The sequence below is a fragment of the Mobula hypostoma genome, chromosome 2 (assembly GCF_963921235.1).
Source record: "Mobula hypostoma chromosome 2, sMobHyp1.1, whole genome shotgun sequence".
NCBI classification, from domain to species: Eukaryota; Metazoa; Chordata; class Chondrichthyes; order Myliobatiformes; family Myliobatidae; genus Mobula; species Mobula hypostoma.
Genome location: NC_086098.1, coordinates 62,206,308 through 62,224,697, shown reverse-complemented (window position 1 = coordinate 62,224,697; position 18,390 = coordinate 62,206,308). Strand labels below are relative to the sequence as shown.

General features: G+C 40.7%; 1 long non-coding RNA gene across 1 annotated transcript; it reads right to left on the bottom strand.

Annotated features, from left to right (window-relative positions):
- Positions 1 to 9,716: 9,716 nt before the first annotated feature.
- On the bottom strand, positions 9,717 to 18,389 carry LOC134358787 (uncharacterized). Its single transcript, XR_010020948.1, has 3 exons — positions 18,255 to 18,389; positions 11,472 to 11,540; positions 9,717 to 9,741 (listed from the first exon to the last, which is right to left on the bottom strand). It is a non-coding gene; the product is annotated as an uncharacterized LOC134358787 (long non-coding RNA).
- Position 18,390: the final 1 nt, after the last annotated feature.

The window sequence follows — 18,390 nt, the reverse complement described above, 5'->3', positions numbered from 1 at the left end:
ATAGTTCCGATAACTTGTCTGAGAAGGGAAGAAGAGGTAGAGAGAGAACAAAAGCTGAAAATATGGGGGCTTTATGTAGGAAAACTAACCTTGACGGTGTGCAGGATGTCCCTTTCAGCATGGGAGAATTAAGAAAGGCACTAGATAAAACAGGAAAGACTGCACCAGGTAAAGATGAAATATGTTATAGTATGATAAAACACTTGAGTGAAGGGAGTCTGGAGAAACTACTGCTTCTCTATAACAAAGTCTGGGATGAAGGGAGAATACCAGGAAGCTGGAAAGAGACAATAATTATTCCAATAAGGAAACCTGGGAAAGATGCCAGCAGGCCAGAAAACTACAGGCCAATTGCCTTAACGTCACATGTATGTAAACTTATGGAATGTATGATAAATGAGAGGTTAGTGTACTTCTTGGAAAGTAGAGGTATGGTGGCTATGTATCAAAGCGGGTTCAGGAAGGGAAGGAATACTATGGATCCAGTGTTGTGTCTAGAGGATGAAATAAGAAAAGCTCAAGTAAATAAAGAGACAGTGGTTGCAGTTTTTTTTGATGTTGAGAAAGCTTATGATATGTTATGGAAAGAGGGGCTCCTAATCAAGCTACATTTAATGGGAATGGGGGGGGGCGCAATGTTCAATTGGGTTAAGGACTTTTTAAACGGGAGAACTATTCAGGTGAGGATAGGATCAGAGCTATCAAGCCAGTATGTTGTATTAAACAGGACGCCTCAGGGGAATGTAGTGAGTCCAACTTTATTCTCCATTTTGATAAATGATATATTCGTAAATATTCCAACAGAAGTGGGGAGGTTATTGTTTGCAGATGACGGGGCTTTGTGGAAAAGAGGGAGAAATATTGAACATGTAATTACGAAAATGCAAGATGGAATTAATCAGGTTGAAGAGTGGGGGACAAAGTGGGGTGTTAAATTTTCAGTGGAGAAGACAAAAGCCATGTTCTTTACAAGGAAAAAGTTCAGGGGACTCAACTTGAATCTGTATGGAAGTAACCTGGAGAGAGTTGAAAGTTTTCGGTTTTTGGGAGTGCACTTTGACCTGAGATTAACATGGAGAGAACGTGTTAGATATGTAGTTAGTAAATGTAAAAATGTGATAAATGTCATGAGGTGTCTTGCTGGATTGGAATGGGGTGCTGATTTTGCATCACTGAAGTATATTTATGTAGCATTAATAAGATCAAGATTAGACTATGGAAGTATTGTATATGGGTCAGCAGCAAAATCTGTGCTGGCAGAACTGTCTATCGTACAAGCTCGGGCTCTAAGGGTGTGCTTGGGAGCGGTTAGAACTTCCCCAGTGTGTGCTCTCCAAGTTGAGGCAAATGAAATACCATTGGGGCTGCAGCGTAAACAGCTGGAGGCCAATTACTGGATTAATTTAAGGGGGCATGGTGATAGCCATCCTACAAAAAGGGTGTTGCAGACATGCTGGGAGAAGGAGAGGTCACAAAAAGAAAGTTTTGGCTGGACAGGAGAGCAAACAGCAAAAGATATGAGTGTATACGATAAAGAGTTTTGTCCAAGTGTGGTGTGGTCTGTCAGACCTTTCTGGGTATTAGAAAATCCCTCTGTAGATTTGGAATTGCTTAAGATTAAGCACAGTAATAAGACGGCTGATATACTCAGTGAATATCATAGTTATAGGGAATGTAAATATAAAAGCATACAGATTTTTACGGATGAATCAAAGGATCCAGAAACAAGTGCAACAGGGTCTGCAATTGTTGTACCAAGTTATCGAGTGGAGATTAGCAAGAGAACACCTGTTTGCTTGAGTATATATGCAGTTGAAATGTTTGCCATATTGTTAGCACTAGAATGGAGTGAGCAGGTTAATTGTAATAACTTTGTGATATGCAGCGATTCTGTATCGGCTCTTGCAAGCATTAAGGCAGGTACAGCTAGAGGTCACCAGGATCTGCTTTATGAAGTCCTGTTTGCAAATTCAAGACTGGCTAGACAAGGCAAAAATATCGCATTCATGTGGGTTCCAGCACATTCGGGTATTATGGGAAATGAGACCGCAGATAGGCTGGCAAAAGCAGCAGTCAAAAAAGGATCTATAGAGGTCAATATTAAACTATCAAAATCAGAGGGGAAGAGCATAGTGTGGAGAAGGATAAATCAACAGTGGCAGCAGCATTGGGATAGAGCAATAAAAGGAAGACATTTACATTCAATTCAGAACAGTGTAGATATGGGAAGAACTAGGGGAGTAAAGCGGAAGGAGCAAGTAATTATAAGTAGACTGAGAATTGGGCACAGCAACCTTAATGGCACTCTGGCCATCATAAGTAAGCATCCAACAGGTTTTTGCGATCTATGTCAGGAGACTGAAACAGTAGAGCATATCCTTATTTCATGCCGGAAATTTGCACAGGAAAGGCACAAATGTTACAACCATTACGCAAAATAGGACTGGTAGAGAACAGTGTTAAAGGTTTATTGGAATGTGGGGAGAGTGATCAGAGGAGGAAATGGTTGTTTAGTTACTTAAGGGCAATGGGACTGGAAAGACGGCTTTAAAGTGAATGGACAATGAGGAAAATAAATCCTGAAGATGGCAGTAATGCAACAATGCCAACTGCCACAAAAACTCAAAGAAGAGGAAGAGGAGTGGCCAGTGTGTGAGTGGCTCAGGGCAGGAGTGGAGTTTTTAGGCTTCGGTGAGCAGAGGCTGAGGACGAGCTTGCTCCCAGTGAGGTAAGGCCGGGTAAGTTCCTTTAATTAATTTAATTAAATTAGGAGTAGGTAATGGAGGCAGCAGTTAGGGCAGTTGAGTTCTCTGTTTGCAGTATGTGGTAAGTCAGGGCAGGCACAATTGTCCCTGATGACTACACCTGTAAAAGCTGCATCCAGCTGCAGCTCCTGACAAACCGAGTTAGGGAACTGGAGCTGGAGCTGGATGAACTTTGGATCATTTGTGAGGCAGAGGCAGAAATAGAGAGGAGTTTCAGGGAGATAGTCACCCCTAAAAGTCAGGAGGCAGGTAGCTGGGTGACTGTCAGGAGAGGGAAGGGGAATAGACAAAAAGAGCAGAGCACCCCTGTGGCCATTCCCATCAATAATAAGTATACCATTTTGGATACTGTTGGTGGGGTTGACCCGCCAGGGACAAATTGTAGTGGTCACGTCTCTGGCACCAAGAATGGACCCTCAGCTCAGAAAGGAAGTAGGGAAAAGAAGAGAGCAGTAGTGATAGGGAATTCGATAGTTAGGGGGACAGATAAGAGGTTTCTGTGGGAGATATCAAGAATCCCAGATGGTCTGTTGCCTCCCTGGTGCCAGAGTCTGCGATATCTCAGATCGAGTTCTTGGTATTCTCAAGAGGGAGGGTAAGCAGCCAGATGTTGTGATCCATGTAGGGACCAATCACATAGATAGGAAGAAGGAGGAGGTCCTGCAAAGGGAGTTTAGAGAGTTAGGTGCAAAGTTGAAGGACAGGACCTCCAGGGTTGCAATCTCAGGACTGCTACCCGTGCCACGTGCTTGTGAGGCTAGAAGTAGGAAGATAATGCAGCTAAATACGTGGCTAAGGAGTTGGTGCAGGAGGGAGGGCTTCATGTTTCTGGACAATTGGGCTTTGTTCCAGGGAAGGTGGGACCTGTTCCAACGGGACGGTTTGCACCTGAACTGGAGGGGGACTAACATCCTTGCAGGTAGGTTTGCTATTGCTGTTGCGGGTAGGTTTGCTAGTGCTGCTCCGGGGGGTTTAAACTAGATTTGCAGGGGGAGGGGAACCAGAGTCTTAGAGCAGATAGTGAGGTGGAGGAGGGTAAAGGTCATGTGAAGACTGCATGTATGTACAGAAATCAAAGGTTTGTACAAGATAGAAATGTTCTCAGGTACATCAATTTCAATGCAAGGAGTATTGTAGGTAAGGCAGATGAGTTTAGGGCGTGGATTAACAGGTGGGATTATAATATTATAGCTATTAGTGAGACTTGGTTGCAGGAAGGGCAGGACTGGCAGCTTAATATTTCATATGGAATGCAATTTCAGTTTGACCATTATTGACACTAGTTTAGTTTGACTGCTTACTATGCTAATTGGGATATTATTAGACTGCTTAAATATAGAAACATAGATACATAGAAAACCTACAGCACAATACAGGGCCCTTCGGCACCTAAAGCTGTACTGAACACATCCTTGCCTTAGAAATTACCTAGGGTTACCCATAGCCCTCTGTTGTTCTAAACTCCATGCACCTATGCAGGAGTCTCTTAAAAGACCTCGTCATATCCGTTTCCACCACCATCGTTGGCAGCCCATTCCACGCTTTCACCACTCTCTGTGTTATATAAAAAAAACATACCCCTGACATTTCCTGTGTACCTACTTCAAAGCACCTTAAAACTTTGCCCTCTCGTGTTAGCCATCTCAGCCCCGGGAAAAAGTCTCTGACTATCCACACGATCAATGCCTCTCATCATCTTCTACACCTCTATCAGGTCGCCTCTCGTCCTCCGTCATTCCAAGGAGAAAAGGCCAAGATCACTCAACCTATTCTCATAAGGCATGCTCCTCAATCAGTTCTTTTCTTAAACTTGATTTCTGAGCTTTTACTTTTCTCATTCACTGGGGAGAGGGTGAGCAGCCAGAAGTCTTGGTGGATGTTGGCACCAATGACATAGGTAGGCACGGTACAAAACTGATCAGTTGCACACAACCCGAGGGATCCAAAATCCTTGTGTTAGCTCGAGTTGTTTAGCAGGGTTTAAACTAATGTGGCTGGGGGATGGGAACCAGATTAATAGTAGTGAGGATGAGGCAGCTAGCTTACAAACAAAGGAAATCTGTAATGAGACTTCGAGCAAAGAGAGGCCAATGACAGGACAAAATTGCAGTCAACAAGGCTGAGTTGAAATATAAAAGGCAGACAAAATCGAAAAGGGCTGAAGGTGTTATGTTGAATTCGTGCAGTATACAGAATAAGGTAGATGAACTTGTAGCACAGTTGCAGATTGGCATGTACGATGATTTAGGCATCACTGAATTAGGCTGAAAGAAGATTATAGCTGGGAACTCAATGTCCAAGGATACACATTGTATCAAAAGGACAGGCAGGTAGGCAGAAGTGTTGGAGTAGTTCTGTTAGTAAAAGAAAAATGAAATTAAATCATTAGGAAGAGGTGACATACGGTTGGAAGGTGTTGAATCGTTGTGGGTAGAGCTAACGAAGTGAAAGGGTAAAAAGACTGAAGTGAGTTATACACAGACCCCCAAACAGTAGTAATGATGTGCCCTACAAATTATAATGGGAGGTGGAAAATGCATGCCAAGAGGGCAATGTTACAATAGGTATTGGGGATTTCAATATACAGGTAGATTGGGAAAATCAGTTTGGTGCTGGATCCCAAGAGGGAGAGCTTCTAGAATGCCCATGAGATGGCTTCTTACAGCAGTTCATGGTTGAACACAATAGGGGACCAGTTATTCTGGACTGGGTGTTGTGCAATGAACCAGAATTGATTAGAGAGCTTAAGGTAAATGAACCCTTAGGGACAAGGATAATATGATCGAGTTCACCCTGAAATTTGAGAAGGAGAAGCTAAAGTCAGATACGTCAAATATTATAATAGAGTAAAGGGAATTACAGAGGCATGAGAGAGGAATTGGCCAAAATTGATTGGAAAAGAGCACTGGCAGGGATGATGGCAGAGCAGCAATGGCAGAAATTTCTGGAAGCAATTTGGAAGGCACAGGATATATACATCCCAAAGAGGAAGTTGTATTCTAAAGGAAAGATGACACAACCATGGCTACCAGGAGAAGTCAAAGCCAACATAAAAGCCAAGGAGATGATGGCATATAATAGAGCAAAAAGTAGTGGGAAGTTAGAGGATTGGGAAGCTTTTGAAGCCAACAGAAGGCAACTAAAATGTCATTAAGAAGGAATACATTGAATACAGAATAAGCTAGCCAATAATATTAAAGAGGATGCCAAAAGTTTCTTCAAATACATAAAGTGTAAATGAGAGTTGATAATGGATATCAGACCACTGGAAAATGATGCTGGAGAGGTAGTAATAGCAGACAAGCTAAGTAAGTATTTTGCTTCAGTCTTCACTGTGAAAGAGACTAGCAGTATGGTGGAGGTTCCAGAGTGCCAAGGGTCAGAAGTGTGTGAAATTGCCATTTCTAGGGAAAAAGTTCTTGTGAAACTGAAGGTAGATAAATCACCAGGATCTGATGGTGTACACCCCAGGGTTCTGAAAGAGGTGACTGAAGTTAGTAATGATCTTTCAAGAATCACTAGATTCTGGCATGGTTCCAGAAGACTGGAAACTTGCAAATGTCACTCCACTCTTCAAGAAGGGAGAAAGGCAGAAGAAAGGAAATTATAGGCCAGTTAAGTCTGACCTCAGTGGTTGGGAAGATTTTGGAATCAATTGTTAAGAATATGGTTTTGGGGTACTTGGAGGCACATGATAAAATAAGCCATAGTCAGCATGGTTTCCCCAAGGGAAAATCTTGCCTGACAAATCTATTGGAATGCTTTGGAAAAAAAAATATCAAGCAGTATAGACAAAGGACACTTGGTTGATATTGTGCACTTTCAGAAGGTCTTTGATAGGGTGCCACACATGAGGCTGCGTAACAAGTTAAAAGCTCATGACATTACAAGAAAGATGCTAGCATGGATAAGGCAGTGGCTGATTGGCAGGGGGCAAAGAGTGGGAATAAAGGGAAGCTTTTCTGACTGATTGCCAGTGACTAGGGGTGTTCCACAGTGGTCTGTGTTGGGACCACTTGTCTTTACGTTATATGTCAATGACTTGGATGATGGAAATGATGGCATTGTTGCAAAGTTTTCAGATGATACGAAGATAGTTGGAGGGGCAGGTAGTTTTGGAGTAGGTAGAGAAGTTACAGAAGGACTTAGACATATTAGGAGAATGGGAAAAGAAGTGGCTGATAGAATACAGTGTCAGGAAGTGTATGATCATGCATTTGGTAGAAGAAATGAGAGGGTAGACTATTTTCTAAATGGAGAGAAAACTCAAAAATCGGAGGTGCAAAGGGACTTGGGAGTCCTTGTGCAGGATTCACTAAATGTTACTTTACAGTTGAGTCTATGATGAGGAAGGCAAATGTGAAGTTAGCATTCATTTCAAGAAGACTAGAATATAAAAGCAAGGATGTAATGTTGAGGCTTTATAAGGGAAGTACTGAGCAATTTTGAGTCCCTTTATCGCAGATGTGCTGACATTGGAGAGTGTTCAAAAGAGGTTCATGAAAATGATTCCAGGACTGAATGGCTTGTCATGAAGAGAATGTCATGGCTTTGGGCCTGCATTCACTAGAATTCAGAAGAATGAGGGATGGCCTAATGGAAACCTTTTGAATGGTATTGATAAAACGGATGTGGAGAGGATGTTTCTTATGGTTGGAGAGCCTAGGACCAGAGGACACAGCCTCGGAATAGAGCAGCATCCTTTTAGAATGGAAATGATGAGGAATTTCTTTAGCCAGAGAGTGATGAATCTGTGGAATTCGTTGCCATGGGCTGCTGTGGAGAACAACTCTTTACAAATGTTTAAGGCAGTAGTTGATAGATTCTTCATTGCTCAAGGCATGAAGGGATACAGGGAGATGGTAGGAGTTTGGGGCTGAGGGGAGTAATAGATTAGCCATGATAAAATGGCAAAGCAGACTCAAATTGCCTAATTTTCCTATATCTTATGGTAAATGAACCACAGACTTAGGGCTATAATATGATCCCATTATTCAATGCAACTCTTCTGCTCTTTTCAAATTCTTACCACATCTTTTGCTGTTGCACTTGTCATATCTGCACCAGTTTTTTTGCTGTATGGTAGCTTTCTTCCCTTTATCTCAATCATGGTAAATACTCTTGGAAATGAGGCTATTTTGGTAAATAATGGAATATATGACCATATTATTATCCGACTAACAATATGGAAATTTGTTTCTTCATGTTTAAAATAACTTGTGCAGAATAGGCACATATTCCTGTTGACCTGTTAACCTGCAACATGATCTACATAGCCATTTGGCAAAAGGCTTCTTAATGAGTTTGGGAGGATTTGGATTTACTACTTCCAGATTGTACTCAGGCACGCTGTTACACAACATATCAGCTGACTTCAAGGCTGCTTAAGCCTATGCTACAAATCTTGGGAAAGCAATATAATCCATGCGTCTAATGCTCAACATGCCTTCATTCTTTCATGGTGGGTCTCCTGAGAATATTGTTTAAATGCTTTACTGACATTCCCCAAAATTAAACTTAGTAATTTACATTCTGCTCCTACAAATGCATTTTTTGTCTCCATGTGTAATTGTTCCACATCAGTACCTTCTATATCGCCGCTAGTGACTCTAAGACTTTATATTCATGAGATTGGATTAATTGGAGCTAATTTTTTGATTGGTGAAGGGAATTGCCATCCTTTAGTTCCTTATCAATTTTGTTTATTACTGATCAAAATTAACCCTGTTAGCTTTGCCTTGCTTCATAAGTATGCCAACTTAATTTTTAGATGTCATGAAGCTCATAACTGAAAGTAAAACTGAAGAAAGCATTTATGGGTTTTCCTTTATGCTGTTTCAGATTCATTTGCCATGCTATTAGATCTAATTTTAAAAATATAAATGAACATTATCATGGTTGATCGTTAATCTGCTAAGTGTAGAATGACTGCAAGCTTTTCTTTGACTTTGGTTTTGAATCCTCTATTTCCAATTGTCAGCTCAGGTTTAAATCCAATCATTGACAGTGCCTCTTCTTCCTATTAACTTAATGCATTGGTGACTGCATTCACTTCTTCAATGCTCTCATGCTTTTTCCCACACCAGCAAAGTACTTCCTTAATTGTGGCATTCTCCAGCTCAGCAGTCAAACTGTTTGGATTGCTAGATTATAAGCATTATGGTAATAGGCTCACTCATACACTGTCTGATTTTCAAAAATCTGCTGAATTGTGTATTCAATGGCCAATCTGATATAATTCATTTTGCACCATAACCAAATGTTAAAATATTCTTGATATTATGACCAGTATTATTTATAGTCACAGTCATACTTTATTGATCCCGGGGGAAATTGGTTTTCATTACAGTTGCACCATAAATAATAAATAGTAATAAAACCATAAATAGTTAAATAGTAATATGTAAATTATGCCAGGAAATAAGTGCAGGACCAGCCTATTGGCTCAGGGTATCTGACCCACCAAGGGAGGAGTTGTAAAGTTTGATGGCCACAGGCAGGAATGACTTCCTATGATGCTCTGTGTTGCATTTCGGTGGAATGAGTCTCTGGCTGAATGTACTCCTGTGCCCAACCAGTCCATTATGTAGTGGATGAGAGGCATTGTCCAAGATGGCATGCAACTTGGACAGCATCCTGTTATTTCTGTTAATCAAATGGCAGTGTTCTGTTAATTATCACATCCATTTTAAGTAGGTCATAATGTTGAGGCAATGGCCTCAATACTGTAGAACAGGTAGACTGGAGATGATTGGATGTACTGCCAAATGAATGTCCCATTACAAATTACTGGATTAGAGTAAGTGGGGCACAGTTACGACAGAGGACTAGGCTCATATTATTTTTCCAAGTGTTTATGGAGCAATATTTGCAAACCATCTGTACATTCCTAACTGTAAAATTACTGACCTATTCCATGGTACTTCACACAAAATCCTTTGGATATTCTGATTTCTTGTTCGGCACTCAAATTGGTCTTAAACACAAAGAGAAAGCACTACTATTGAAACCTTAACTTTTGCATTTGTTCCAATTTTATATTCTGAGTACGTTCTTGTACACCTAGCTGTTGGCAACATTTCCCCAGTCACATTGAAAATGGCTCCCTTCCACTGACACTGTTCATTTCCACTTTTCCCTGAGCTGTTTTCTGGATTACTCTCCATCCTGAATAAAGAATATTAATTATCTTACCCCATCTTTCAATCCACCAGTTTCCTTCCTTTAAACATATCTTCAGCCCTGCCCATCTTATTTCTCTTGGTTCATGTGTTTCGTGCCCCCCCCCCTTCCTTTACTAATCCATTTCATCCTCTCCTGGACATTCCAGTCTTACGTCTAAGCTTCTCAGTATTTACAGGGAAGCACCTCTGTTCCATCTGCAAAATGTGGAATTTCCCAGTGTCCAATCTTTTTAATTTCTATCCTTATTCCCCTTCTGACATGTTGGTCCATGGCCTCCACATCTGCTATGATGAGTCCACTCTCAGGGTGGAGGAGTAACACTTCATATTCCGTCAAGTTAGCCTTCAACCTCATGGCAGGAACATCAATTTCTCCAACTTCCAGTAATTATTTTCCCCTTCCCTTTTCTTCAATTCCCCACTCCGGCCTCTTCCCCATTTTTCCTCACCCGCCTATCACCTCCCCTTCCTTTTCTCCCATGGTCCACTCTCCTCTCCAATTCCTTTTTCTCCAGCCCTTCGCCTTTACCACCTTCCACCTCCTTACTTAATCTATCCCTCCCCCACCCACCTGGCTTCACTTATCAACCTCTAGCTTATCCCCCCACCTCCATTCTGACCTCTTCCCCTTCCTTTCCAGTCCTGATGAATGGTCTCAGCCTGAAATGTCAACTGTTTAATTTCCTTACATGCTGCCTGACCTGCTGAGTACCTCTAGCATTTTTTGTGTGTTGCTCTGGATTTCCAGCATCTGCAGTATCTCTTGTGTTTCTGTATTTACAATTTTCTCTTTATTTTTGAAAATTCCAGATTTCATTCATTTCCCCCTATTTATGCAACTCTCTAACAAGTGTTCTGTTATTTTGGTAGCTTTTACTGCCTTCTTTTAGTAGACACCTTCAACCTCTTCTGCCTTTGACCCTTTTAGGCACCTCTCTTGTTCGATTTGTCACTTCAGTGTTGGCAAATTAAAAGATCTTTATTTCCACCATTTCCCAAGGGATTGGACAAGATAGAGGCAGGAAATATGTTCCAGATGCTGGGAGAGTCCAGTACCAGAGGGCATGGTTTAAGAATAAGGGGTAGGTCATTTAAGACAGAGTTGAGGAGGAACTTCTTCTCCCAGAGAGTTGTGGAGGTGTGGAACGCGCTGCCTCAGAAGGCAGTGGAGGCCAATTCTCTGGATGCTTTCAAGGAGCTGGATAGGTATCTTATGGACAGGGGAATCAAGGGTTATGGGGACAAGGCAGGAACCGGGTATTGATAGTAGATGATCAGCCATGATCTCAGAATGGCGGTGGAGGCTCGAAGGGCCGAATGGTCTACTTCTGCACCTATTGTCTAATTCTAATGAAAGGTCATCAACCTGAAATGTTAACTATTTCAGTCTCCGCAGATGTTGCCTGACTGGTAAAACAATTTACACCATTTTCTGTTTAAGTTCAGATCTCCTGAATTTACAGTAGTTTGCTTTTGCATTTCTTTCTTATCCACGGTGTTTCCATTTTTTTCTTCTCCTTACCAGCTTCATCCTTTCTTGACCTTTATCATTGTATCCCTTCCTTTCCTCCCTTCCAACGGTAACAGGTAACTAGAAAAGGAGATGCAGGAAACCAAATTGAGCAAAGTTGAAAATAAATCCACCAGTGAGAAATTATATGAAAACAGCAAACAAGACATTAACAATCAACATTATCTATGATTAGCAGAATAATGAGAAAGCAACACCACTCTGGTATGAAGGAGAACAAAGAGATATTTAGCAATTTCATAGAATTGCATTGTGCAGATGATCATATGAAAACGTCTGTCATATCTTCATTAGTTACATCTTTAAAATGCAAAATATTGAAAGTGGAGGAAAATTATTATGCACAATCTGAACTTGACAGAAACAAATACTTATTATAGATAACAATGCTCTTTCACAAGTGGATATATAATGCAAAAATAGCACCATCTGCAATACTCAGTGGTTTTATGAAGGCACTTCATTTACATTATCTCACTCAAAAAGTACAGCATGAATCCCATTTACATTATAGCTTAACATAATTTAAGAACTGGAAAGTCAATATTGACATGGGTTCTCTGACACTTCCATATTGTTTTATTTCTGGACAATGTCCTTCCACAAGTGGTGCATGCAAAATTGATTTCAATGTTTGGATAGGTACATGGATGGTAGGGGTTTGAAGAGCTATGGTCCCAATGCAGCTCAATAGGAGTACGCAGTTTAAATAGTTCAGCACAGAACAGATGGGCCAAATGGCCTGTTTCTGTGCTGTACTTTTCTATGCCTCTATGACTGTTTTTTAAAAAAAATTAATAACTGCTGTAGAAACAAGGAAAACCTACAGCACAATACAGGCCCTTCAGCCCACAATGCTGTGCTGAACCTGTCCTCACTTTAGAAATTACCTAGGGTTACCCATAGCACTCTATTTTTCTAAGATCCATGGGGTCTGACCAGGGTCCTATATAGCTGCAACATTACCTCTTGGCTGCTAAACTCAATCCCATGGTTGATGAAGGATAATGCACTGTATGACTTCTTAACCACAGAGTCAACCTGTGTAGCCGCTTTGAGTGTCCTATGGACATGGACCCCAAGATCCCTCTGATCCTCCACACTGCCAAGAGTCTTACCATTAATACTATGTTCTGCCATCCTATTTGACCTACCAAAATGAACCACCTCACTTATCTGGGTTGAACTTTATCTGCCACTTCTCCACCTAGTTTTCCATCCTATCAGTGTCCCGCTGTAACCTCTGACAACCCTCCACACTATCCACAACACCCCCAACATTTATGTACCAGCAAATTTACTAACACATCCCCCCAGTTCCTCATTCAGGTCATTTATAAACATCACAAACAGAAGGGGTCTCAGACCACTGGTCACCGGTCTCCATGCAGAATATGACCCATCTACAACCACTCTTTGCCTTCTGTGGGCAAGCCAATTCTGAATCCACAAAGCAAGGTCCACTTGGATCCCATGCCTCCTTACTTTCTCAATAAGCCTTGCATGGGGTACCTTATCAAATGCCTTGCTGAAATCCATTTACACTACATTTATTGCTCTACCTTCAATGTGTTTAGTCTCATCCTCAAAAAATTCAATCAGGTACAACCTACCTTTGACAAAGCCAAGCTGACTATTCCTAATCGTATTATGCCTCTCCAAATATTCATAAATCCTGACTCTCAGGATCTTTTCCATCAACTTACCAACCACTGAAGTAAGACTCACTGGTCTATAATTTCCTGGGCTATCTCTACTCCTCTTCTTGAATAAGGGAACAACATCTGCAACCCTCCAATCCTCTGGAACCTCTCCCATCCCCATTGATGATGCAAAGATTATCGCCAGAGGCTCAGCAATCTCCTCACTTGCCTCCCACATTAGCCTGGGGTACATCTCATCTGGGCCCAGTGACTTATCCAACTTGATGCTTTCCAAAAGCTCCAGCACATCCTCTTCCTTAATATCTATATGCTCAGGCTTTTCAGTCGCTGTGAGTCATCCCTACAATCGCGAAGGTCCTTTTCCGTAGTGAATACTGAAGTAAAGTATTCATTAAGTACCTCTGCTATCTCCTCCGGTTCCATACACACTTTTCCACTGTCACACTTGATTGGTCCTATTCTCTCATGTCTTATCCTCTTGCTCTTCACGTACTTGTAGAATGTCCTGGGGTTTTCCTTAATCCTGCCCACCAAGGCCTTTTCATGGCCCCTTCTGGCTCTCCTAATTTCATTCTTAGGCTCCTTCCTGCTAGCCTTATAATCTTTCAGATCTCTATCATTACCTAGTTTTTTTAAAACTTTTGTAAGCTTTTCTTTTCTTCTTGACTAGATTTACAACAGCCTTTGTACACCATGGTTCCTGTACCCTACCATCCTTTCCCTGTCTCATTGGAACGTACCTATGCAGAACTCCACACAAATATCCCCTGAACCTTTGCCACATTTCTGCCGTACATTTCACAAAGAAAGGTTAATGCAATTTTAGATTTTGTAACCAAAAGGATCAGAAAATAAAGGATAGAAGATTTGCCACCAGGATTCAAAGTGCTGGTTGGAGCATATCTGCTACCCATCCTATACACTACAATTCTGAAATTATATACTGGTTTTGCAAGAACCACAGTGAAGAATCACCAAAATGAGATGCATACGTGAGGATGTTCTTCATTGACTACAGCTCAACATTCAACACTATCATCCTCAGGAAACTCACCATTAAGCTCCAAGACCTGGATCTCAGTACCTCCCAGTGCAACTGGTTCCTCGATTTCCTCACTGGTGGACCCAAGTCAGTACAGATCGGCAACAACATCCCCTCCATACTTATCATCAGCACAGGTGCACCACAGGGCTGTGTGCGTAGCTCCCTGCTGTACTCTATTTCTACTTATGATTGTGCGGCTAAGTACAACTCCAACGCCGTATATAAGTGTGCTGATGGCGCTTGTGTTGTTGGCCAAATCAAAGGTGGTGCCGAATTGGCATGTAAGAGGAGATTGAAAATCTGGTTCATGGTGCCACAACGACTTCTCACTCAATGTCAACAAAACCAAAGAACTGATTATCAACTACAGGACAAAGAAGCCAGAAACCCACAGGAGGTTCTCTAGGGGAATGGGGGTGGAGAGGGTCATTACCTTTAAACTCTTTGGTGTTAACATATCAGAGAATCAGTACTGGAACTAGCATATGTATCACTAGAAAAAAAAGCATGACAGTACCTATAAATGCTTATAAGATTGCATAGATTTGGCACGTCACCAAAACCTGTAAAAAGCTTCTGTAGATGCACAGTGGAGATGGTCTTAACTGGTTGCATCATAGCCTGGTATGGAAACATACCAGGAATGGATAAAGCGACAGAAAGTGGTCGACACAGTCCGGTCCAGCACAGGCACAGCACTCTTAATCACTGAATACATCTCCAGTACATGGTGCCCAGCCACAAGAATGCAGCATCCACTATCAAGGCCATGCCCTCGTCTCTTAACAATCATCAGGCAGAAGGTACAGAAGCCTTAGTTGCTACACCACCAGGTTCAGGTACAGTTATTACCTTACAATGACTACAGTCCTGAACTGGCATGGATAACTTCGATCACTGCTGCTCTGAACTGATTCTACGGCCTACAGGCTCACTTTCAAGGACTCTTTACAACTCATGTTCTAAGTTTTTTTTATTTTTGCATAATTTGTCACTTTCTCTGTGTATGAACAGTTCTTTGTAAATTCTACTGTTTCTTTTTTCCCTTTTAAATGTTTGCAATAAAATGAATCTGAAGGTAGTATATGGTAACAAATATACTTTGATAATAAATTTAGTTTGATCTTTGATACAGTGTACCAATGCTTATTATGTAAATACACTGACATTTCTACCCTTTCACCTCCATCAAACGTATGGGATTTAAACATCTCCATTCTTATGTCTGATATTAGCAATTACCTCAGCATAAATTAAAAACATCTTTCTCGTTTTGCTTTTCAATTTCTTGACTAAACTCGACCACACTCTCTATTTGCTTCTCCCTCATGACAGAAAGAGGATCAATCAATGTCAGACAAATCTTGGTCAGAAGGTAACACTTTAAAACACTTCTCATGGTTAGAAGATGAAGATAGGTGCAGGATAAAAGCAGGGAAATCATGCTCCTACTAGAGTATGGCAAGACCACAGCAGGAGCAGCTCAAAACCATTTGTCCTGTTTATTTAAGGAACTTGACGCAACAAGACTGTCTCCCCTCGTGAAGAAACTTGGAACTAGGAGACATAGCTTCAGAGTAAGCATTTTGCACATTCATGACAAAATTGAGGAGAAAATTCTTCTCTTATGGAGTCATGAATCATTAAACGTGCATATCCCAGATAATAGTGACAATTGAGTAATTGATTTTTCAAGGCCTCTGTAGATTTATTTTATAGGACGCTTAAGGGTTATGAGGAACAGCTAAAAAGTATAACTGAGGCTAATATTTGATCTGCTATGTGGCTGAGCTGACTCAAATGGCCAATACTTTTCACTGCATTCTACTTTTTAATGTGAGGCCAAAATGTTTAGATCCCAAAGAAAATATAAGGTAAAGAACATAACCCTGAACTGCTCAGTCCAGATCTTCGTGACTCATTGTAGATCTAAAATACGTTTCCCCCTTATTACTAACTATTTCTCTCACGTTAAAACATGTCTATGGAATGTACACCAGTTGATTCACCTCCTTCCTCAAAAGTGAATCATTTGTGTCCCAAGGTGGTGCAGCTGTCCACTTGTCTTTTCTTATTCTTTTCAATCACCCTCTCTTATTTTTACAACCATGATGTTGTAGCAGGAAAACATCTGACCCATCAAATTCTTGTTGGCTTAATGCAGGCAAAATTAGACAGTCACATTCCCCTGCGCTGTTTCTGTCAATCTGCAAGTTCATACTCTCACTTGCCTATTCAATTTGCTTTTGAAATTATTGATTCTGTCAGCTTCCACAATGAGTTTCAGGTCATTACCTTCTACTGGGTAAGAAATTTTTGACATTTCCTACTATATCTCTTGGCCAAAACCTTAAATGTATGCTCCCAGTCCTTGTGCATCTGGTAAAAGCATATTTTAATATTTTACTCTATATTTAAACATCACTGTTCACTGTCCTGAAAAATAAACAATTACCACAATTTCTCGTTCCTTGTTATTGAGCTTCTTTTTTTAAAAAAAAATCCAAATAGGGCCATCAATTCCACAAGCCTCACTTTTTTTTAGCCAACCAAGTATGCCAATGCTGTCAAACTCTTTCTGAAAATTCATATTGGCAAATCATTGCATATCCTTCAATGACCTTCTGTTACTTCTACAAAAGAAAAATCAGTTAGAATCCTTAATTAAATTAAACCATTCCAAGCTTTTATATTTTTCCCCTTTTATAATTTATAGAACCACTAACATTAAATTGATTCCTTGAAATGTCCTTGCACCCTTTTTTAAAAAAAAAACAAGGGTGTCGCATTCATCAGTTTTCACTCCTCTGGCACATCCCCTGTCACAAAGAAATACTGGAAGATCGTAACAAGCGCCATCGCCACAATCACTCCCCTTTGCAACCTAGGATGGAAGTCATCTGAATCAGTCAACTTGCCCACTCAGAGCACAGCCAATCTTTCAATTAATTTTGCACCTCTAATGTACAAGTGCAAGTTTACTTTTACAAATATTTACAGATGTGGTATGACTTCTGATATATTATCGTACCAAACACTGCCATGAAGTGGATGTACTGTCTCCAGTGGACAGTGGATTTTCTGTCTCCAATAAAGGTAACTTGGTAACAGCAACCCAGCACACACGAGTATTGATTTTGAGGGAGTCTTTGGACATTAATCAACTTCAATTAAAAAATAGTAATGGTTGCCAATGGACATGGCAGTATGTTAACGAACTCAAAAGACAGGAGCGGAATCGGCCAACTTGCCTTCTGTATGCAATGAAGGGTAGACAATGTATTTGAAGTCCTGAATAAAGACAGATCAGAGAAAATGTGGTTTTACACGAGAGGAGGAAGACAATGTCACCGCCAAGGTACACAAGATGGTAGTACGAGGAGGTCTGATACTAGGACACAACGAATACCTTTAAGGGACATTTTTAACTAATGCCAAAATATATTTTTGACAACCACAAGTCTGCCACATGAAATCATAATTCGGAGGAAGTGGTTGGCAAATATCTGGTGAGGCTAGAAACTCCAGCAGTAAAGCTTTCCAGATCATGACAAATCATTTCTTGTGAATATGCTCAGTGTGTAGCCTGATAAATTAGCGAATTCAGACAAAATTGCTTTAAAAACGTGGACTTAATGCTTCATGGAACGTACAGAATAGCTGCCAGCGTGAAAACAATATATAAAAGGACGAGGTGTGACAATGGCAGCACAGGAAACAATCGGGTGAATCCTATTGCCTAAACATCAGGATTTTCGAATGGGAAACCGCAGTTTTACTGCGGTAGCTTATACTTAAAACCCATCAGTATCTGTGCTTATATGGTTTCTATGCTTTCACTTGGTGCATTGCACCAATCTAACAAGTTTAATCTGCTAAATTTTAACGGCATTTATTGGTCAAATCTGCCTGTGTATTTCTCGACTCATTTGATCAAAGTAAATCTCAAATACGATGTATTGGTCGTTAATCGTTACGCTTAAACGGATTTTAAGACTTCGAGAGCTACTGAAATTTGTAGCCGATAAATTGCCGTAACTCAAACTTACACCTCGTAAAACTCACCAAATTGACGTTGCTAAAATAAAAAAAAACACGATCTAAACATATCAGCAGCAGCTAAATAAGCGAGTAACACATCAGAACAAAAACATTATTTAAAACGAAAGACACTGGCCAAAGATTTCTGTGTTATCTCGGG